General features: G+C 43.8%; 1 long non-coding RNA gene across 1 annotated transcript; it reads right to left on the reverse strand.

Moving 5' to 3' along the window:
• Nucleotides 1-2,801: 2,801 nt before the first annotated feature.
• On the reverse strand, nucleotides 2,802-13,395 carry LOC135609000 (uncharacterized). Its single transcript, XR_010485657.1, has 3 exons — nucleotides 12,907-13,395; nucleotides 12,552-12,605; nucleotides 2,802-3,263 (listed from the first exon to the last, which is right to left on the reverse strand). It is a non-coding gene; the product is annotated as an uncharacterized LOC135609000 (long non-coding RNA).
• Between the last annotated feature and the right edge of the window lie 1,907 nt (nucleotides 13,396-15,302).

Raw genomic sequence — 15,302 nt, forward strand, 5'->3', positions numbered from 1 at the left:
ACGGAATTAACCTATATGCCAGGATTGAAATTCAATACATAGATCTAATTATACGATGCGTACCTTTTGATACCATCCGTTCAGAGATCTTATTAATCCGATTGCGCTGCGGAATCTACAGGGAGTTAGATTGATGGATTTTGGGGAGAGGGTTTTGGGGAGAGAGTCGAGGAGAATAACTGAATTCCTCAACGGAGAGATGCGTCTATACGTGTCAACGTTATAACGCTCTAATACACTAACACACCCTCAACCCCTAGGAATATCTCCGAGGAATCGTTCCGTAGTGGACTTAGTCTATATTGGCTAAAATATCACAACGGAACCCAATTAGTTATTCTATCTTATTCAATTATAAAAAGGGCCACATATTCTAACATTATATTCCATAAAATAGAAACTAATTTTACATAATCTTTTAATATTATGAGTGGAGTCTCTAAATGACTTTTGCCATCAGATCACTTATGACATCTTCTGTAGATGAGTACATACTCGTACTATTATAATTAAATCAAGGATCTCTACATCATATTGACCCAAGCAGAAATTTTGAGTTCAATTAACTTTCAAATTCTTATTCTGCATAATCACATCCCAGTAAGACAAACAAGCATGTATTCTTTCTAGATATTGACCTATTTTTTTTCCTTTTGTTATTTTGTAACCATGTTTCATGAATTTACTATTCAGTTTAATTTTAGGGAAATCTCTAGATTAGATTTATCCTAAGCCTCAAATTTATTTCTTTATGGTGTATATAATGGTTCATATGATATAAATTCTGCAACTGTGAAGAGGTCAATCTTCCCAATCATTCTTAATCAAATTTCTAATGAAACGAGCAAAAACAATGAGATACTGCAGCAAATTTTAATATAATATACAAAAGAAATGCTAACTGGTAGTACAAACATACCACATTGCTCAGAAAGAAGTAATATCAAAACCATTGTATATTTTCTTACCTTATTCTCCAAGAAATAAACAGGAATGCTTCCCTATGATTCAATGGTGTTTATATCATCCAAAGCACACAACAAATGGAAGAAGAGCGATTCATTTGTTTCGTGTTATTTTCCTTTTTACTGATTCATCTGTTTCCATCTATAGTGTCATTTCTCTATGGAGACTCATTTGTTTCCATCTTGGGTGTCATTTTCCATCTAATAGTTCATTCGTCAACAAGTAAAGAGATGTATCATATCATCCTTAAGTCTTTAATAGTACAACTTGAGGAGAAGAGGGTTACCTTGATCTCCTCAATAGGCAATCTTAATATATCTTCTGCATCCATCTGTCCTCAATCCTTGTTATAACAACTAGCAAATGAGCCTGGAATATATACAGAATACGGATTCAGTTGAATTTATTTCTAATAACTAACATGAACAAGAAAAATCGAGAGAATTCAATTCTCACAATGTTCATGCGAACTATAACAAGGATAAGTTGTCTTACAACAATATGACTAAATTTCTTCTAGAGGTAAGAATTTGTGCACTTCATTTGAAACACTGAAATAAGCTTTATCTCACACAAAACTAAAAGCCACCATTTCCCTGTGATTTGTTCAGGGTGGAACGACAGACTTCTTCGATACCAAGTCTTTGCTACCGCCTACTTTATTCCTTCCCAACAACTCAACCTTTCTGGCTTCCCCATTTCTTGCCACCACTATTTTCTCTTTCTAAAGTGAAATTGAAATCCAAATCCTTATTAGATAATTGTCAGCTATTTCCTTTCTCTTAATCAATCTGATATCACGGGATCATTCAGTACCAAGAGCAGAGGAACAAGCTTTAATAACACTTAGTTGCCCTTGCTTATTCTTGTGCTTAGTCAGCCTTTGCCTTTAGTGCTTAGTGTGATGATGGTAATAATTGCGATAAAGGCTCACGTGACATCAGCTGACTTGATGAGGCATCTGGTCAACGTGGACCAGAATACCTACCAAGGCGCATTAACGCCCTGTTCAGGTTCGATCCCTCACGCCACGCCAACGGCAACGTTAGACGCTACCAGAAGTACGGTCCTGCTCCCTGCGGGCCAACACATCAGGCAACAATAATTCTCACTATAAAAACCCTCGCGCTCCGAGAGGAGGGAGGGAGGAGAACACACATAACTTAGCTAAAGAAACCCCCTACGACTATCCACTAATTTGATCGTCGGAGGGGTCGGATCGAGCTCCCTGACCCGACCTTTGTGCAGGTGCGAAGGCGGAGGTCATCCACTAAAAGCGCGGGGGGTCCTCTCCTGGTGGAAACGGCGACCCCGTCCCGATCGGACCAATGCAATCGGCCGCCTCAGCAGTCTCGGGAAACGTCCCAGGGAGATCCCCTATCATCTGGACTCGAACTAAGCCGCGACGGCCCCGAGACCACGGCTGGAAGTCGTTTACACCAACACAGTGTGCTTTTGATCTTGAAACCGCTTCTTCTCTCGCCCCTAAAAGCAAACATAAAGTGGGATGGAGAAGCATCTAATCAATGAAAATGCATGGAAAACGTGCTATGGAAAAGGAATTGACACTAGCACCTGAGTTCTGTAAATTAAAGAGAATTTCTGAAACTTAAACACTTAAGAAATATCATTTAGCAGAGCATGTTGTTTATGCAACTAGGAATTTGGTGCATCATGATCATATGTACAAATGTATCACCAATATGAAAGTATGAAACCAATAAAAGAGGCAACAGGTAACTTAGGTTTGTATGCATTTATGAAATACCAAAATGATATAGCTGATCTACAGATTTTCACATTTAGTCGTAAAGAATATATACTAACCATGAATGTGTCCCACCCTGCTGCACGGGCATCTATCCTTGGGTGGTTGGAAGAACCAAAGATAAGCAAGCTGGGAGATCTTGCATATGTTCACTGAACATGTAAAGAATTATTGGTGAACACCATGGTGAAACTTCAATTACTGATAGCCCTGATGCTGGTGTCCTAAGACCAGAATATAAATTGGCTGAGGATCCTGCAACAGGGAAGTCAGTTCTGTGGCATGCCGGAGATGATTGAACTTGCAGGCAACTCTATATTTACAAGATCCAGTTCTCATGTAGTAGGCACATGATTTCTCATCCTGGAAACAAACAAATGAACCATATGAGAGTGGGAACAAGTGACAGAAATTATTTGTATAGGTAGACCAAAAGCATCCAACCAAACCACTCATGCATCTTGTTTGTCTAACGGATGATGATATTTACATGTTGCTCCACTTTGCATGTTCGTGCTTTCAGGAAGAACTGCGAGGATAGTTAAAACATAAACCAGAATACTACATAAGTCCAGAGTCCGCCAAGCAAATGCTATCTGATGCATTATAAGAAGGAAGTTCCAAACTTCAAGGCGTCAAAAAGAGGAGACAATGCACATACTGAAATATAGAAAATCCCAGGAATGATGCATAAATGAAGTAGGGGGATTAAAACCGAGAAAGTGGTAGTAAGTGTAGTGGTATGCTAAGCTAGACTAGTTAGTAAAAGCAAAAAAAAAATGGTTAAATTCAGGTAAATTATATCGATTAAAGACTCCTTCAGAAGACGAGAAAGAAAAAAGAACAAAGAAAACGAGAGTGGTTTGTAAAAAGCAAATGAAGAAACTATACAAGAAGATTGACAGTAATCTAAAGTTAGACAAAGCAAGGGCGAGGAAGGTTCAATGTCCTTTCCATTGTCCTAAACCCTTCCACAATTTTCTCTGATAACAACATAATGAAAGATCAACTGTGTGGTACATAAGATCATATTTTGATGGATTTGTGACATTTGATAATTGCAGTAACAAAGAGCAAATAACTTGATCTTAACTTCCAAGGCATCCTCCATCTACATAGGCTTCACTAATGTGTTTGATCCATATTATTTCAGACATTTGATTTTCCATTATTCATTGTTAATGAATTTCTGGATGATGGAAATACGCCTACGAGGAATCTTGACGCCTGGGAAGCACAAACACGCTGGTTTGGGCAGGAAATACTGTGTTCGACATGTGTCGGACATGGATTCATCACCAACATGGTAATGTGTCCTTTTTTTATTTTTAATTTGTTGGATATGACGTTCACATGTCGGACTCGATGCTCTCGTGCGGAGGAGCCCTTCGTCCTCACAAGTTTGGCTTACCTTCTTCGTCACCACCAGTGAAATCTCTACCCCCACCCCACTTGTAGAAGAGACAGGCTCTGCCTCGAACCTGAGTGCCCCCTGGACCACCACCATTCTGTCACGAACTTAGCTGGTTTTGCCTAAGTCGTGCGGCACCCTTGCGTGTCTGTCCGCAAAGGTCAGCCTCCCCGAAGTCTCACATGTCCCTTAGGACCCACAAAAGAGAGAACGAGTTAGAGAAAATGCCTCATTCGGGATCCACAAGCAAACATCTCCGAAAACACTTCATAGACAATGTAAATTACAAACAGACTTTACAAGCTCTGAACAGTTGCACAACAAAGGGTAAAATGGTCCATTATAGACCGAGAATCTCTCATACGTGTCCACATGACACAACATTTATTTACAAGCCTAAAGCAGCCACCAACCTAACTAAAATGGGACTATTAAGCCTTCGGCCATCCCTCTACATGCTATACAAAGCATGAACATACCAAAAGACACGGACATACATAAGCATTACATCAAACATCCTGTTTAGAAGTTTGTCCATGACATTCTTCCCCACTTATTCCTTCGACGTCCTCGTCGAAGCCTTTGTCGACACTGCAACTCCTCGCCTTTGCTGAGTCTTCAATCTTCTACTCCAGCTGCAATGCGCCTCCTGGCTCCCAGTTGCTCTCCGTTGTTGCTTTTGAGTAGTCGAACCTTTGATCCGCCATGCTGCTTCAACTCGCCAATGACTCTGACTCTAGTGTGTGGTTGGCTGAGTTGTGTTGATCCCTGTTGGTTCTTGCGGATCCTTTAGATGAAGGAAAAGACCATCCTTACTACGCCAGTCTCTTAAATGCCTTATGTTGCTTGAACTGGGTGGATGCTTGTTGGAGCTTTAATGAGCATCGTCTCGCAAACTTCTAAAGTTTTAGGTCCTTCCTCCACAAAATTTGCTCATTGACTCTTCTTTCACTTAGTTGTCACATCTAAGTAGGTTCGCATCACTTCCGCTTTCGATTGACATTTCGTTGGGAAATGAAGTGGACAATCTACTCTCAGTAGCACTGATCACCGTTGGTGAGGATTTGACAACTATTGTCTTTCATTATCTTCGAAGGGTCTTTGAACTTCTGCATAGCTCCTCTGCTGGATAGATACGAGAATTAGGGTACTCGGTTTCGCCTATTCTCTTAAGGGTTGAGAAGGCAAAGGTTACTTGACTTCGCTCGCCTCCTCGAGGTTGTACTTTATGCATCGAGCTAGTTACTAGTCTTCGCCTGCTCTTTGCTCACACTTCTGAAGCACTTGAAGTGTTTGCACTCCTTGCATTAAGTAAGTTACTATGATTCACCTTCTCAATGCCATCGAACTTCTAGAATGCAGGAAGTTTTCACCCCAACTTAGAGTAATTCTCTCATAGGTTTGGTCACCTCTGGGATTGTTCCGTCTTCTCTATCAACCCTGTCGCCTACTCCACTGAGTAGCAAAGGTACAGCACCGCGTACTGCCTGCTTCGTTCCTTAGTCATGCACTCTTGCCTGACCCGAAGTCCTTCACTTTCGGCTATCATGATGAGAAGCTTGTTAACACCGGTCTTACGAAGTTTCTTGGTCTCTGCCCTTCAGCCTTATCTCGATACTTGGAGTTTGCCTCTGCATGCTCTACCTCCTCGGCCCCTTTCACGACCAAGCGCTCTCCCTCCATGAGAGCAAGGGATCAATGACTTTCACGGAAGTCCCGCCTCTGCGGTACCATGGCACTGCCATGCCCATGGCTCTACTATCCGTCGCCTCGCATCTGCATCCCTTTTCTTCACGATCAGTAGATATGTCTCTGTGGCACTCCTCTGAGTCCACCTCCATTCTAACTGATGCTTGATTCTGGGTAGCTAAGTCCCTCTGGATTCGTCATCGCTTCCTTGCCCCTTTCGACCCCCTGCTTCAACACCTCTGTATTATCCAAGAAGCTCCCTTTGGTCGATGGAAAGACAGACTGCAACTCCCATGTATGGCCTCTGTCACCACGTTGTAGGGTTTGCACCGATTCTGTTCTCCTTAGCTTCCTTAGTAGCAACGTTCGCTTACTCGACTTTGTCCTCTGACTTGTCGGGCTCCCTTAAGCGAATATGGGCTCTGGAGCAGTCCAACTCTCCAGTTGCTTCGATCATACCTCTGCATGATCAAGTCCCTCCCATGGGACTTATTGGTACTTGTATTCAAACTTTTTTCATTGGTGGAACACAGCCCCCATATGCTGATGACCAAGGCTTTCATCCGATGCAAAATTCGATGCACGCACGGAAGACCCGCCTCTGCGGTACCATGGCCTTCACTCCTTGAATCCATAGCCCTTCTTACCGTCGTGTTGTTCACCGAAGTGGAGCTTCCAGTAGCTCCCGATTATACCTCCGTATGATCTAGTCCCTCGCGGGACTATGTCGTGTGTATCGCATTGCCACGAACTGTTCCACCACGATTCGCTGCACCATGTCGCCTCCTGGTGACATCTCTATTGCATTATGATCCTTGTGGGATGAACTCGAATTGTGAACCCTTCATGTGTGGCCTCTGCAAATACATCGCATGTGTGGCCTCTGCAAATACATCGCATGTGTGGCCTCTGCCAATACATCTCTATTGCAAAGCGCTCCACCTACGAGCGACTTAACGATCATCCCAAGCTCTCGAGTTGTTCACCCAAGCGCTCCTCCATCTTTCACCCACTGTCGTCGGGTTATCGTTGAGCCCTCGGCCCCGAACGCCCCACCTATAAAAGACCCGGAGACTGTCGTGCACCCTTGAGCCTTCGACGACTTCACCAATGTCTGGCAAAGCTTCTTCCTCGGTCGTACTTATTAATGTCAACATCTTTGCGCCGTGGCCTCGGGCCAACACGGCTGGGTTCGGGTCCGAATGATTGAAGATCTTCCTGAATGACCCTTGAGGCTGCTGAGATAGCCGACCATGGTGGTCTGATCTCGACGAGGTCATTGTTTTCTCCGTGAGGGGACCCCTCGCTTGGGTGTTCGGTGGGAGGCACTCCGTCTTTGTACCTGCACACAGGTCGGGTAGGGAGAGCCAATTCGGAAGTTGCTTTAACTTCGATTAGATAAAGTGCAGTTAAAGTAAAGCTATGGAGGCAGTTTGCAGTTAAGATAGAGAACAAAAAGTAAATGCAAACCGAGATTTAGAATGGTTCGGTCAATCTTGACCTACATCCACTTTTGGCTTCCTCCTCCGATGAGGTCACCGACGTCCACTAGAGGCCTTCCTTCAATAGGCGAAGGCCAACCACCCTTTTACAGTTTCACTCCTTTTGACGAGCTTAGGAGACAACCCTTACAAACTTTTCTCTTCTCTCTTGAAGGATCAAAACTTGGAAGAAAAGAGGGAGGAAAACTTCTAGCCTTTATAACACTTTTGAGCTCTAAAAATCACAGAGTAAGATTGGATTTTCGGTGCTTTTGGTTGCCCTTTCATGCAGGAAAGGGTGGGGTTTATATAGGCCCCAAATTGGTTTGAATTTGGAGCTCAAAAGGGTCCTGGCGGTGCCACCGCCTGACAGGGGCGGTTACACCACCCAGTCTCGCTCGGAGACTGAGCCCAAGCGGTGCCACCGCCTGACCTGGGTAGTTGCATCGCCCAGCTTTCCTGGGAGACCAACTCTTGGGCGGTGCCACCGCCGACCCTGGCAGTGCCACCGCCTAGCAGGAATTCTGGTTCGAATGGGTTGATCCATTCGACCCAATTTGGGTCTATCAAGGGCCCAATTACCCCCAGATTAAGTTAATGAGATCACCTCTCATTCCAAACTTAATTTACATGCTAACTATGATATTTCTTAAGACATTTACTGCAACTTGCTCCGGTGCGTCAATCGCTTCTTCCGGCGAACTTCCGATGAACCTTCAGCGATGCTCCGGTGGACTTCCGGCAAACTCCTGGACTTGCAACGATTCACTTGGCAAGTTCTGATGAGCTTCTTTGGCAAGCTCCTGGACTTCTCAGATTTATTCCCGCAGAACCTCCGACGACCGTCCGGACTTCTATCGAACTCTCGAACCCCCAACGTGATCATAGTCTTAACTCCGGCGTAACTCCTGTTGCATGTCTTACTTCCATCGTAGTTAATCCTAGACATGTAAAACAAAACTTTGATCGAGACAATTAATCCTACGTAATTAACCAAGTTGTCCGGCATGTCATTGGTCCCTCGACGCTTCGTCCGATTCTTCGGCGCATCGTCCTCTCCTGCGGCCTATTGCCCAATCGGCCAGTTAACTCTGCAACTCCGATATCCTTGACACAATACCCGCTCTTCTTGGCCCAATGCCCAAGTCCACGGCCCGAAGCCTTCTGTTGATACGTCGACTGATCCACCGGCCCGACGTCCAATCTTCTGGCATGTTCATCCAGCACAATATGATTTTTCCTGCTTTAATTGTCTCATCCTGATCGAAGCATCCCGCATCACTCAAAATGCAGATTAAATCATAAATATATATCAAGTGGTTTCATCATCAAAATATGAGATTCAACACCGTACAGCGCCATCTGGGCACGGAAGGCGACTATATGGTCCGCCGAGTCGGTGGCGCCGTTGTATGCATCGAGAGATGGGAGCCGGAAGTTTGGGGGGACTGACTGATCTTGTATCTCAAGCGTGAACGGAGACCCCCGGTGCCCGTCCTCCCCGAGCTCTTCGTTTGACTTACGAACCTCCCTCTGCACTTCGTCGAGTCATTGGTTAACGAAACGCAGCTGTGCTCACAGGGAGCCTGTTGAGTCTGAAGATAACACCTTGGGCTCTGGGCAGGCGCTCGGGTTTCCCATTGCTCGATCTTCGAGCGGGGCCAGTCGAACCTGAGGCAACGCAGGGAGCTCCGGGGGTACCATGTGAGCCTGAACGGGCGGCTCTTGTTGCCGCAGTGGTTGGATCGTAGGTGGGTGTGCCGGATGAGAAATGAACGGGATAATGGTCTGCACCATCCCAGTCAGAGCTCGGACTTGTTGAGTGAGGTCCTGAAAGGCCTCGGGCGATACGAGCGACGGGTTGGTTGGGGCGCCTTCGGGCGGCGACAAGCCCGGGTCGTTGAATAACCGCTAATAGCGCTCTGAGGTCGTGGCGGGGTGCTTAGCTAGGGGTTCACCATGCGAGGGGCATTCCTCCAGAGCCCCGATCAGGTGTGACCCCTCAGCTGTGGGTTCGTCTAGGTCGATCTGCCAATCCCTCGACATTCGGCCCTCCTTCTAGCGCTAAACTATTAGTGTCAACATCTTTACGCCGTGCCCTCGGGCCAACACGGCTGGGTTCGAGTCCGAATGATTGGAGATCTTCCTGAACGACCCTTGAGGCTGCTGAGGTAGCTGACCGCGGTGGTCCGATCTCGATGGGGTCATTGTTTTCTCCGTGAGGGGACTCGTCGCCTGGGTGTTCGGTGGGAGGCACTCCGTCTTTGTACCTGCACATAGGTCGGGTCGGGAGAGCTCGGCCCGACCCCTCCGACGATCAAGTCAATTGACAATCTCAGGGGTTTGTTTCTCTTTTTCCCTTCCTTGTTCCGAACGCGAGGGTTTTTATAGGGAAGGTCAACGTTTTCTGATGTGCACGCTTGCAGGGAGTAGGGTCGTACCTTGGATAACGTCTGACACCGTCATTGGCGTGGCGTGAAGGACCAGGCTCCTGCAGGATGGCGACATGCCTCGGTTGGTGTTTTGGTCTGCTTCGACCAGGTGCTGTCAGGTTAGATCGAGGCAAACGACCCCCCCCCGTAGCTCCTCGGTCTGCATGACCCAAGAGATGTCACCCGGGAGCAGGTGACGTTAGTTCGTGTCCCGTCATTATTATTACCCCCATCAATACTGTGTCACAAGGTATACTAACTTTGTTTAGCTTTTTTTACTACTAAAAACACTTGTCTTTGATTATTAATTTTTTAGTTTTTTATTTTAAATAAATTGTTAACATATTATTAACTTATTTTATTTATTTAATTCATTTTTAAAATTTGGTTTTTTTATTTTTATCAAACTGTTAAAATATTAGTACTCTTTTTTTTTTTAATCTGAGTTTTTTATTGCCTTTGGTTAAATTGTTATAATAATTTGAATAAACTGCAAATATAATAATTCGAATAAAATATCAAGATTAAGTTTCTTAATAGTTAACGTGCTTCTTAGCTTGACTCAATATCAAGTCAGAAGATTATGATAATAATGACAACAAGCAAAATATTGTCATTCCTACTGCATGCTAAAGGGTTAGAACATAACACATTCAAGTAAGTGCCAGTTACAGGTCAAACCATTTATCATACACTTGGTAATTCTTCTGTGTAGAGCGTTTGGCATTCTCTAAGTAGCATATATCGAAATTTTCCTCATTAAGGCATATCAAAAGAAGATCTTTCTTATTAAAATGATATGGATATATAAGGGGAAGGCATTAATATTGAGTAATCAGTTGGACAAATAAAGATTTGTTGCCATGTCTCAGATTAAGTTTCTGAGGTATGCTTTTATAAACAAGTCATCTATAGACAAATGAATGAGCTAACATTCATGACTCGATACAATTATTGGAAACATATTTATTAAATCGTTTCATAGGACTTAGGAATGACTATCATCATCAGGTCCTCGGCCCATGTCTTGACAGCATGGACACCCATTGGATACTATGCGAACTAAGTGCTAAGCCAAGCCTAATCATCTAGAAACACTACACTCTGTTACCAAACATCATCCAATCCGACCATAAAGTAATCTTTAACCATGACATATATGGCAGTAAACTAGTTCAAATAATTGCCAATTATATATAAGATAAAAACCCTGACTCATAAAATTGTTAAAACTTTCAAGTCTCTTGAAGGTGACTAGTTACTGACTGATCATATTTGTCTAAGATAATTCTTGGCTTGATACGATAAAACAATATTGCAACACCCAGAATTCTTTGTGTAACACCATACTCAGTGATAAGGGTCAATTTAGTCGGTCGATCATTGGTGCGGCCCGTAGGCTCGTGAGGAATTGTCCGCTTTGAACAATGGGCGTACCAGTACGATTGTGTCCTTTCGGAGCATGGTTAAAGTTATCTTTAACCATGACATATATGATAGTAAACTAGTTTAAATAATTGCCAATTACATATAAGATAAAAACCCTGACTCATAAAATTGTTAAAACCTTCTAGTAAACTAACATGTCTCTTGAAGGTAGATTATATTTGTCTAAGATAATTCTTGGCTTGACATAATAAAATAATACTGCAATACCCAGAATTCTTTGTGTAACACTATACTCAGTAATAAGGGACAATTTGGTCGGCCGGCCATTGGTGGGCTCGTGAGGAATTGTCCGTTTTAAGCGATGGGCGTACCCGCATGATTTTATCATTTCGGAGCATGTAATCTCCAAAAGACATCTCTGAGGATAAGGGAGACCTTGCGGACTTATGAGCTCTTGGTTCCTATACTCTACAACCAATGTGGGACTAAATGACCTTATCAGTGCTGCCTCCCGTAGGGGAGCCAAGGGCTCATGACCGGGGTGCATGGCTCGGAAGCAAATTTGCTCGGCCAAGGTGCAGGCATCGGACCCTCCTTCTAGTGCCAATCTGATAAGGGACAATTTGCCATTAGTGCAGCCCGTAAGCTCGTGAGGAATTATCCACTTTGGGCGATGGGCGTACCCGCTTGGTTTTATCTTACGGGTAAGGGAGATCTTACGGACTTATGAGCCATTGGTTCCTATACTCCTCAACCAATGTGGGACTAAATGATCTTATCAGTGCTCCCACCCGTATGGGAGCTAAGGGCTCATAACCAAGGTGCATGGCTCGAGAGCGAGTTTGCTCGACCGAGGTGTAGGCATCGAGCCCTCCTTCTAGCGCCAATCTGATAAGGGACAATTTGGTCGGTCGGCCATTGGTGCGGCCCGTAGGCTCGTGAGGAATTATCCGCTTTGGGCGATGGGCGTACCCACACGATTTTATCCTTTCGGAGCATATGAGTTTCAAAATGCGCCACTGAGGGTAAGAGAGACCTTGCGGACTTATGAGCCCTTGGTTCCTATACTCCTCAACCAATGCGGGACTAACTAACTTTATCACTCACAACCAGATGTCACCGGTGTGAGGGCATGCAGCTTTCACCTAAACTTGACAAATTTGTCCAATGTATCAAAGGCTGCAAACAGCAAAAAGTTCTACTATTTTGTTATATGAAAGCTTGTAAAAAAATATATTTGAAATTGCAATAATTAGGAACAATATCTCCTTTTCTGTTACAGATTAATTAGAAACTCCATTCTCGTAATTCACATGAAACTCGCCCGACGAGTTAAAAGATATAATTTTGTCAAAATCAATGTTCCGTGTACACTTGAAGCGAAAATTAATTAGCTGATGGTGAAAATAATATACCTGGCAATCAGGTTGATCATCTCTCTGTGGAAATTCCCCGCTGTACTGAGTGGTCTGCAGGAACAAATCAAATGCCACATGAATCAACAATATCCAGTGAATAAAACCTTATTTGTCCTCAATAATAAAAAAAATGAATGATCAGCAGTGGTCCATCCCAAAGTTTCTAACCAAGTTGCGATTAGCAAAACTCGGAGATAAAGTAAATTTCTCGATCGTTACATTAAGATGCGTCAGTAGAATTAAATTTTACATATCAAACAACAGGAGGATCAACTCAGGAACATGAGAAGCATCAACAACTAAAGAACGAGGGGAAGAGGACAAAATGGGACCGAACCAAAGTAGAAACCACCTTCACTGTAATCGGGCGAGGCATCGGAAGAATTGGAAACAGCATTGTGTGTGACATTGGGCATCATCGAAAGCGGGGATCGGACCGAAACCCCCACCGATCCCCGCCCCTTCGCCTGCCATCGACTGTCGGCGCAATGTTATTGGACGATCCAAGACACCGGCGTTTTGGAATTGCGGCCGGCATCGGCCGAATCCGTATGGAATCTGCAGGCAGAGCGGCTTCGGTTCAGCCTTTCTTTCCGTATGGAGAATACGAGAAAGATAGGCTTCCCGACGAAGTCTGCAACTCGGCGGATCGTTCGGGCGACCGCGCTCTCGTCTTTTCTCTCTTCCCTTCAGCTTCCATCGGAATGCGAAACGGGGGAGGCGAGCATTGCGATTGGGGACGGGTGGGGTATTAGCTGAGGCATCGGATCGGGTCATACTACCGTCGATCTTGATCTTTTGTAAAGTCAGCAACACATCGAGAGATCAGATAATATCTGGACTCTTCAGTCCATCATCGGGTTCGAATCGGATTAGAACGTTCTTCCTTCTTTATTGGACGATTAACCTATAATTAACCCCTCTTCCAATGCTAAATCTGAGATGGAGAGCATGCAGACGATGATTGGATGAGGGCGTGTGCCTGTTGCGTGTGGAACACGTACTAAAACGAGCGCGCATGTGGAAGGTCGGATAACCATGAATTCCAAATTATACATCTATGACATTATTGCAAAGCCCAAATTAATTAGCCATAGAATAAGCTATACGAATAGTTACGGTACGATGAACTCATGCTTTGGGATACTCTTTTGACATCATGCTGATGCAAAGCTGACGACAATCCATGCACGCACACGTATCATGCACGTTGGAACGGGTCGTCTTCTCCACGTACTCAAGAATGAGACATGAAAGAATTAATGCAGCCAATGTGATGGGTGTGTCCTATCTTGTGATGGTACTTCCCTACGACGAGACTGCTCGAGGAACAGGAATAGTGCCATGTACCTAATTTGACTAGAACTGGTTTCGAGTAAGCTTTTAGCACAAAAAAGTCCTCCTCTAACCACAATCTATTTCACTATTCTGGACTTTAGATTCCTCTACGTGACCTCTATTCTTATGGAACTTCCAGGCAACTGGTGATTGCTGTTTTGAATGCCAATATTTTCATTGCTTCATCAATGAGAATGAGATCAGAAGTCAACGAGTCAGTGTGATAGTGGTTCATATCAAAAATACCAAGAAGACTTGTATGAACTTGTGGTTAGATAGATCTATTATTACTAAATTACACTCATAATTTAGACTATAGGTTTAGTTTAATCAAACCAATAGATCTAGTCATGATAAATGATATTAAGTATTGGATATAGAGAGATGGAAAGAGATTGTAATACTTCAATTTAGTGACTTATAATTTTTTATTAACTTTAATTTAAATATTTTTAAACTACTAATTCAAGTTTAATAAGATTAATCTATCAGTTATCTCATCAATCAGTGTTGTCCAGTCATCCTACTTTTCTGTCTGCTGCCATGGCCAGTGGGAATGTAGTCGACGCAACTCGACAACTACTTTTGATCTAATCCAGGGAAGACAGGTGTGTGAATAACCAAAGTGAGAGATATGTTAGAAGCGTCAACTCACAGATTTGGAGAAGCATCTTCTATGGTTTATGCATCACATTCCTTACCCATCAAGCTGAAAGGAACCCAAGAAACCATCTTCTTGGCTCCTTGCCATGGTAGTTGAGCCGGATGATCCAAACATATGCATCTGAGAACGTTATGTGATGTGATGTGGTTCAGGATATTGCAATGTATGCACCTGAAATCTCTGCATAATATCTATATTGCATTTTGTTGTATTCAGTTCTTTTCCTGGCCTTTCGGGGTTGGTTCGGCTCAGACCTCTGTGCAAATGGTGTTCTCGGAGGAAGATGACAGGTCCCTTTCGAGACAGCCTTCAAAGGTGCAACTGCAGGTAGAAGTAAAAGGCATTCAATGGATTGAGATGGTTCGGGTGAGCAAACTTGTCATCTTGCCAATCACAAAGCATTATGAACTTTCAAGTCTGTTGCCTGGCTGCTATCAAACACCCCCACTGATACGCTTGCGAGGTCAAAACACAATCAAACCGAGATGTTCTTCCTCCATTTTGGAGGTGTTCTAAGTCTGAATCCTTATGATCTAAGTAGTTCCCATGGCGAGCAGTTGCCGTAGGCGTCTGGGCCTCTCGATAGAATCAAGAGACTTTTCCAGCAGCGAATCCATGTTCTGCAAGTGCCAAAGTTAGGCATCAGACTGGAATAATATTTCTCATCTTGCTTGCCGTTCTAGAATGTCTTGGTCGGCACATACTTCAGTCCTTTCATCAGTTCATACTTTGTTGCAGAAGCCAAA

This window comes from Musa acuminata, chromosome BXJ2-4 (genome assembly GCF_036884655.1).
Source record: "Musa acuminata AAA Group cultivar baxijiao chromosome BXJ2-4, Cavendish_Baxijiao_AAA, whole genome shotgun sequence".
In the NCBI taxonomy this organism is placed as follows: Eukaryota; Viridiplantae; Streptophyta; class Magnoliopsida; order Zingiberales; family Musaceae; genus Musa; species Musa acuminata.